Below are 7,849 nucleotides of genomic sequence, written 5' to 3'. Positions count from 1 at the left end.
TCGAGTATGGTTTGGTCAAAATGTATGTGATGTGTACCTACCTACTTCCTAATAATATTAAATATATTTAATACACCTTTTGGGAAAGTATACGATATATACATGATCGTTTGGCTGAAATGTATAATCATTAATACACATTTTGGCTAATATTTTCCTGTTTTATAGGCTTTTTTATGACTCTTACAAGGTTTCAACTATAGTTTAATTAAAAATTATTCTTGTAACACAATTGATAATAATTGGTCAATTCACTCTCAGATTAAAGCTAACAATACAAAATTAGTTATGCTGAACTCAAATTCATTATGTAGTATACGTGATCTAGAGCCAAAAAACAATTTGTACGCTGACATCCTACTTACAAATCTGAAATTCACCGAAATGTCATATTCCATAGTATGATGAATTTATGGACATTCATCACAAAATTTCAATCTGACCAACAGTTAAATGGGCAAAAGTGAGCAGCAAGGACATGTATTTTGAATTGTTCAATATAATATTCACATGCCATAGCCATATTGATACCAATTTAAGACAGGAAGAAATGACGGTCACGCGTTTTGAATATCATTTACAACAATTAACAGGTTGACTGCTGACTGGTAAGTGGTAGGGTGAATTAACCCAACAAAGACTTTGACGAGATTTTCCATCATAATTTTCTTAAATTTTATATTTTGATTTCTTATATGAATAAAAAAATATCATAGGACAATATTTCATTTCATAGAATTTCCAAGGAGACCACGTCAAAGTATTTTTCCATATAAAACTATGTATTGCGACGGTTCTCAGAACCCTACGTGTCCTTGAAATAAATTTAAACTGTATGTTTCACTAGGGTACGACTGTAGGGAAGACCCTACAAAGACTGTGACGGTAAAATATACTGTAGGGTTATAAGATCCCACTTGGTGATAATATAAAGTCTCGTAGTTTAAGCATGACAGTCAAACTGTTAAATGGAATAAAAATCTTGTTTATATTTTGAGCGGAGCGATGAATGTATTGACTTTACTTTATTTTTTGTGCTGAAAAGTAGTCGATATAATTTTTAGATTTTCAAGTTTTTTTAAAAATTTTTCTTCAGTATCTTTTCTGGTGGAAAAGTGAATTTAGTTAAAGGAATTATATTTATATCTATTCAAGAGATCAAAATTTAAAATGGTTTTCGACAAAATCGATTTTGATTTTTGGTGTAGGTAACTCTGAAAAAATTCCCATCGATACATGGAATTTTAAACTGAATATTTATGTTGTTTATCATAGCATTTTCCTATACACCATACAATTTTTAAAATAGTTTGACTTATGTTGAGCCATTTTTTTCTAGGTATATGAAAAATTTAATTATTTTTAGTTTTTTTTTTTTTAAATAAATGCCGATAAAAAAATGTTTGGCGGGTAAAAAAACAAGCTGTTAACGGACATTTTTAATTTTTTTAGTTTTATTATTATTATTTTTTTTTTTTTTAAATTACAATGAAATTTTATTTATCCTGTCAAAAAGCTTGAAAATTCAATAGGTACGATACTTCACACCAATTATTGTTACAGTATTAGTTTATGAATATTAAAGACATAAGAAAATTATTTTTTTAAGTATTTAGCTTCAAATTCATTTGAACATTTACAAATTATTTTGTAAGTAATATGTAAAAAATGTTCAGTTTTTATAGTTAGGGATTGACAATTTGAAACAAAGAAACAAAGTTCCAAGTAAGTAGTTTATTCTATAACCATAAAACGTAAAAATATTTACAACATTTTTATAGTTATTTTAATTTTAAATTTGGATAAAGTTGTATATTTAAACCAATAATAACAGTTTTAGTTATTTCGTTGTATTTTAAAAATATTCTTTGTGAGTACCTACTTGAAACTTTTAGAATTTATTTATTATATTTTATAATGGCATTTTCTAATGCAATTTTATTCTGTAAAAATGTGTTTAACCTACTATAATACCAATGCCTAATAGTTAGATTAAATTAATTTAATCACAATAACATCATAAAATATACCCATAATTAATTTTTGATTAAAATACCGTTTTCGCTCAGAATTGTTCTTCGTGTACAATGGTTTTATATCATTGCATTCAAATTTAACATTCCCATTACAGTGACTGCATACAATGTATATTATATGACCTAATGTACAGCAGAGTGGTATAGATAACCCACTTATCACCTTTTTTTTTTTTAATGTCAGGGGTTAGCAGTAGTTAATATACGATATACACGTGCAGGTAGTGGAGGAAAACGAAAGCTCATTCTTGATGTGGAAAAAAACATAAATTAATAAAATGAAAACTTGATGGTTATCGTGGATAAATATATAAGTGTGTAAAATTATAATCATATCCGGAGCTATTGAATTGGCTCCCTAACTCAGGTAATCGTCATTTTTACGTATTTAATTGGCTCACAAGATTTATGCATTGAGTTGGCTTTCTACACATTTATTTTATAAATCAATTGGTTATCAAAATTGTTTGAACATAAATTCAATTATAGGTTCGTCTATACGTTAAAAATATAAAAGTTGAAAAAGTGCTCGACTGTAATATTTTTAGCGACACAGTGCCGGTTAGTCTTGAAATTATCAATTCGTTAATCCGATAATGTATTTATACAACCTATACAGGTATAGTATAGTATTTCACTGATATCATTAAACGCAGTAATCACAGTACTCGCAGTTCGTATCCGTCGCAGTTCATTGCAATTTTTAGTAATTCGTACCTATACATCGAATATAAAATGAATTTGGTAGAAAAAATGACAAATGAAAAGGGAGAATTGATTTTAATAGTTAATAAGTTTAAATTTACGTCGTCTACAATATATTGATGGTACATTCTAGTATTGTACAAAATTTTTTACCAGTTTTTCACTGTCCACGTAATGAAAAATAATCACTATATACCTTTAGCTTTTACTTTACTCAATGATAAAAATCAGTAATCGTACATAAACATTTTTCAAATTATCAATAATTATTGTTTAACTTTTAATAATTTAATAATCAATTCGAAATATAAAAAAGTATAATACGTTGATTTTGAAGTTGATATAGGTACACAACGCAATACATGAAGTTTGGCCGTTGAGTGAAATTCGTGGTTGTCAGTTTCACCTAGGACAATCATGGTATAGAACAATTCAAAAATTGGACCTTTCAACAGAGTATGAACAAAAAACAGAAATTGGTGAATATTTGACGTATATATTTGGTCTACCATTTTTAGATCCGAATCAGTCAGCGATTGCTTTTCATTCGAACTAGCTGAGATACAATCAAATAATGAAAAAGTTATGTACTATTTAGTTGAAAATTATACTGACAATAATTCTTTATTTCCACCTCTAATTTGGGCAGAAAAAAGCAGCAGTGTTAGTCGTACCAGTGGTACCACTAATTCATGTGAATCTTTTCATTCAAAATGTAATTCCCAATTTCATTCTACGCACCCAAATATTTTCAATTTCATGGATGTATTGTTTGGTATTCAAGCGGATACTTAAATTATTATAAGAAGCTCCAATGTAGAAAGACCACACAAAAAAAAAATATACAAGAAAAAATACAATTTATAAACAGTCAAATTAATAAATATGACAAAGGTATAGGTAGTATCCAGATTTGAATATATAAAAATGCTCACACACTGATTTAAAAGCCTACTAAATAATATTTTTTTTTTTTTTTTATTAGGAAAGAGCCCTCTGCAGCATAGGCCATTGGGCTTACAAAATTAAATAATATTAAAACAGTGCAGGTCAGTGAATATTTTTGATGGAATATTTGTATTTTAAATTATTTTAATGTATAACTGAATTTATTTTAATTAAAGTCACGTACTTTTTGAACTTTTATATTTTGAGAACCACTTGTTGAAAATTATATTTGGAGTCAATTCAATGGTGACCATCATATCAACGTATTTATTGAAGGAAAATAATATTATCATATAATATTATAACGGCAGGATTCCAAACTTTGTTTATTACGGATAAGTCCCGTACGATTGACGACTAAAAATAGAGCTGTGCAAAATGGCAATACATTTATATGAAAATGACAAGGCAGTATAAAAATTACCTACATTATGAGCTATTAAATTATCTATGTTCGTGCGAAGTATATGTCGATCGTGATTACAGTTCATTTACTAATTAGTAATTATATACTGTGTAATTCAGGATAAAAATGTTAAAAATAACGATCGATAATAATTTCAGAATTGATTAAATATACATATATTTAATGAGCCATTGAATATGGGTAATAATTTGTACTAAATATAAAAATAGTATTAGGTGTATCCATTACAAACAGTATAATAAATAAATTAATGAATTTTTTATTATACAATCACGTGGTCTTTAGTGTGTTATTATGTGGCAATTCACTTACCACTAACTCAGTATTCGCACCCAAAAATGTAGTCTCTTATAAACAACAAAGTAATTACCATTCAAGAAAAATAATGAAAATTCAATAACTCCCTATCGTTTTTCTTTTAATATAAATTAAAAAAGCAAATGACACTTACTGTAAAAATATAATCAATATTTGCATTTATATTGAAAATAATCAAGCTGATAGAAATTCGTAAAATAATTTGTGAGAAATTATAATTACTCAAGTAAGTATGTAATCAGCTAGATAAGGTGAACTAAAATAATACAGAAAAATCCAAAAACCATCAAAACTTTCATTATTGTGTTAGAAAAGCGTCAATGAATTCAAACAAAATATGAAGAGTGGGATAAAAATTCACATCTCCACATCCCACAAATATGATGTCCACTTTAAGTAGTTTCATTAAAGATTATCAGTTCGGATGTTTTTTCATATGAATCCGGAAACAGAACGACGTGGAACACCGTGTTGACTTACCTGTCGGGCTGCTCGACGTATAACACTATAATAGTAGAATTGACAGTTATATCATACAAGCGATTCTTTTGACATTCATTGTCTTGGAAGTGCAAAAACTTTTTATATATATATTATTTTATTATAATAATAAAATAATATATATTTGCCTATGAAAATTGTCATAGGTGATTTTAGGAGGCAGGAGATGAGGGTTACCTTTGTCTTTCTAAATATATTATGATAATTGTATTAGATATTACAGTTATTGTGAACTAAAAGTCAATAATATTACATAAAAACTATAGTTTATATATAGTAAGATAATTATAAGAAATAGGTGCGTGTCAAAATTGTATGTGGAGGTGTCTAATGTCATAGGTAAAATTTTAGACTTTGGCTCCACTGTTATTATTTGATAGGTACAAAGCAAAAATGTTTAAAGAAAATTTGATTTTTTCTATTTTTAAGTAACAGCATAGAATTCCACTCCAAAGCAGAAAATAGAATCTCACGACGTCTTATACGTAAGTTATGAGTAAATAAAATACAAAACTCTTCAAAATAATCATTGTAAAGCATTATAATTTATAAGTAAGGTATATAATAGAAACGATAAGCAAAAAAAAAAAAAACTAGTATAATTCAGGTATACTTTGAAACCTCATATAGTGGACAGCCATCTGGAATTAAAAAAAATTCACTAAACCTCTACTGCAGAAAATCAATTAGTTGATAATATAATAATATACGACAATTATGAATTAGGCTGGTAAAAAAAAAAAATGATGATACTTTTTCGTGTACCCTGAAATGTATCCAATAATTAATATAGTTACAACTATATTATGAAATAAATAGGCCGACGCCTATTAAATTATTTTGAAAATATGAACCCTTGAACAATGATTGATAGTATATTAATTATATTATCAACTATCGAAACAATGCGCTATTTGTGGGTTTTATTTTAAATGAAAATATTACTCGTTTCTATTATTTATTTTTGCATAATAATTTTATTTTAAAATGTTAATTACTTGAATTTTTTTATTTTAAGCGCTTACAATCCATCAAGGCCTTTTGTTATTTCTACCAAATTCTTCTATCTATCTCTGTTATCCACATCCTGCATACTTGATATTTCCTCCACTTGGTTTAGATTTTCCTGTACCCAATCTAACCGCGATGGTGTGTGTTTTACTAAGTTTTGTGACTAATATTTATTTCATTAGATTGTAAACAAAATTTATAGTATTGAAATTTATATACACATTTTTTTCTACTTTTAAATTTACGTTATACATGTAATAAAATAGTTACAAGTTTTTAAAATATAAAATAATTATATCCAATGTATAATTATAAGTGTGTTAAAAATCTTATTAGAATAATATTAGCAGTGAAAGTTGAAATAATATTTATAGTTTTTTTTAGTAGTATTGTATCTATTTTTAGTGTGTTTAAAATTGTTTAAGTAATTTATCTATTTTGATACATTGAACTTTACTTACTGATTTGATAAATCGATCGATATATAAGTTAATAGGAGTTAAACCTATTTTAAATATTATAAAAATAAAAAAGAATAATAATGTTTAAGTATTGAACGAAACATATTCTTTACAACATTACCTGTATTGTTTATCATTATTATAGATAAAATATTATATTATCTTCAGATGTTTTTCAAAAAAAGTAATTTTAAATATGCTTTGACTTTGTTAAAAACTAAAAAATCTTTTCAAAGCTCGTTTCAAACTGCAGTTTGTATCGTTGCTCGTATAATATTTAAATTTTTGCAACCCAATTTCCTACAGCTACAAAACTTAATAGAATTATAGTGTGTAATTTGTTTAAATTAATTATGTTGATAATTTATATTTAAGTGATGATTAATGAAATACTCTGATTATTTAATTAAATGGAATAAATTAATATACACGGAAATTAATCAATATTATAGTATTGTATGTCGTATGATGATTCCATAAACGTACGTGACTTAGGAATATTATTAGCTTTAAAGCAGTTACAGTATAATCTATAATGGATTTGTTTTTATATTATTTCTTCTAAGTGGCGTTTATATGGCAATTTCAAAAATACAATCCAGGCCAGTCCGCAAAACACCCACTTCAACACTGCGGGTGTTTGTATAAAAATACCATAGATCGTTTCCGGTCTGTGTTCGTACACGCTAAACGTGGTAAACATTTAGTATCGACGAATTAAAAAACCACGACGAACGGAAATACCATTTTTTGCATGTGTGTGGTGCACTGCCGTCGATGCGTTGGATTGTTAGCTTTCACCGAAAATATCACTTATGATGCATATGCATCAATATTATGAGGTAGACACGTGGGTAATGCATAGATAATCACTGCCTTTGAAATTAGAAAATTTGAGTTGAAAAATTTCTATAAACTCGAACTGAAAAATCAAACATTACGCGCTTAATTTACGTAGGTAGTAAAAATATCTATCTATCTATATATATATAAGGTGTAACAGGAATATTTAACAAATTTCCATTATAAATACTACTATATTTGTAAAATAGTACTGTTACATCCTGTATTGCTTTATTAGCTAGTAAATCGTTGTATATAAATAATGCTCAATAGTTTCAATAATTTTCAATTAATTAATTAAATAAATAAGAAAAAACTTTCAATAACAAGTAACAACCATTGTAAAGCATCTTCATTTTAAAATTGAAAAAAAAAACATGTCAATGTATCGATGATATTGTTACCAGTATATCTTGGTATCAATATTTGGTCTAAATCATACCATTATTGTATCGATACACCGCAATTAACTGATTTTTTGCCATCTCTAAACGTAATATAGACTATGCATAAATACTGCGTTAGTTACACGGATATTTAAATTTAATAAAAAGTCTAAAAACAATTTAACTGAACATTACGCGCTTAGTAGAGTAGAT

Source organism: Diuraphis noxia, unplaced genomic scaffold (assembly GCF_037042655.1).
Source record: "Diuraphis noxia isolate RWA-SAM2 unplaced genomic scaffold, SU_Dnox_SAM2 contig0001, whole genome shotgun sequence".
Lineage (NCBI taxonomy): Eukaryota > Metazoa > Arthropoda > Insecta > Hemiptera > Aphididae > Diuraphis > Diuraphis noxia.
The sequence above is the reverse complement of the archived record's forward strand: the minus strand, read 5'-3'. Positions refer to the sequence as shown.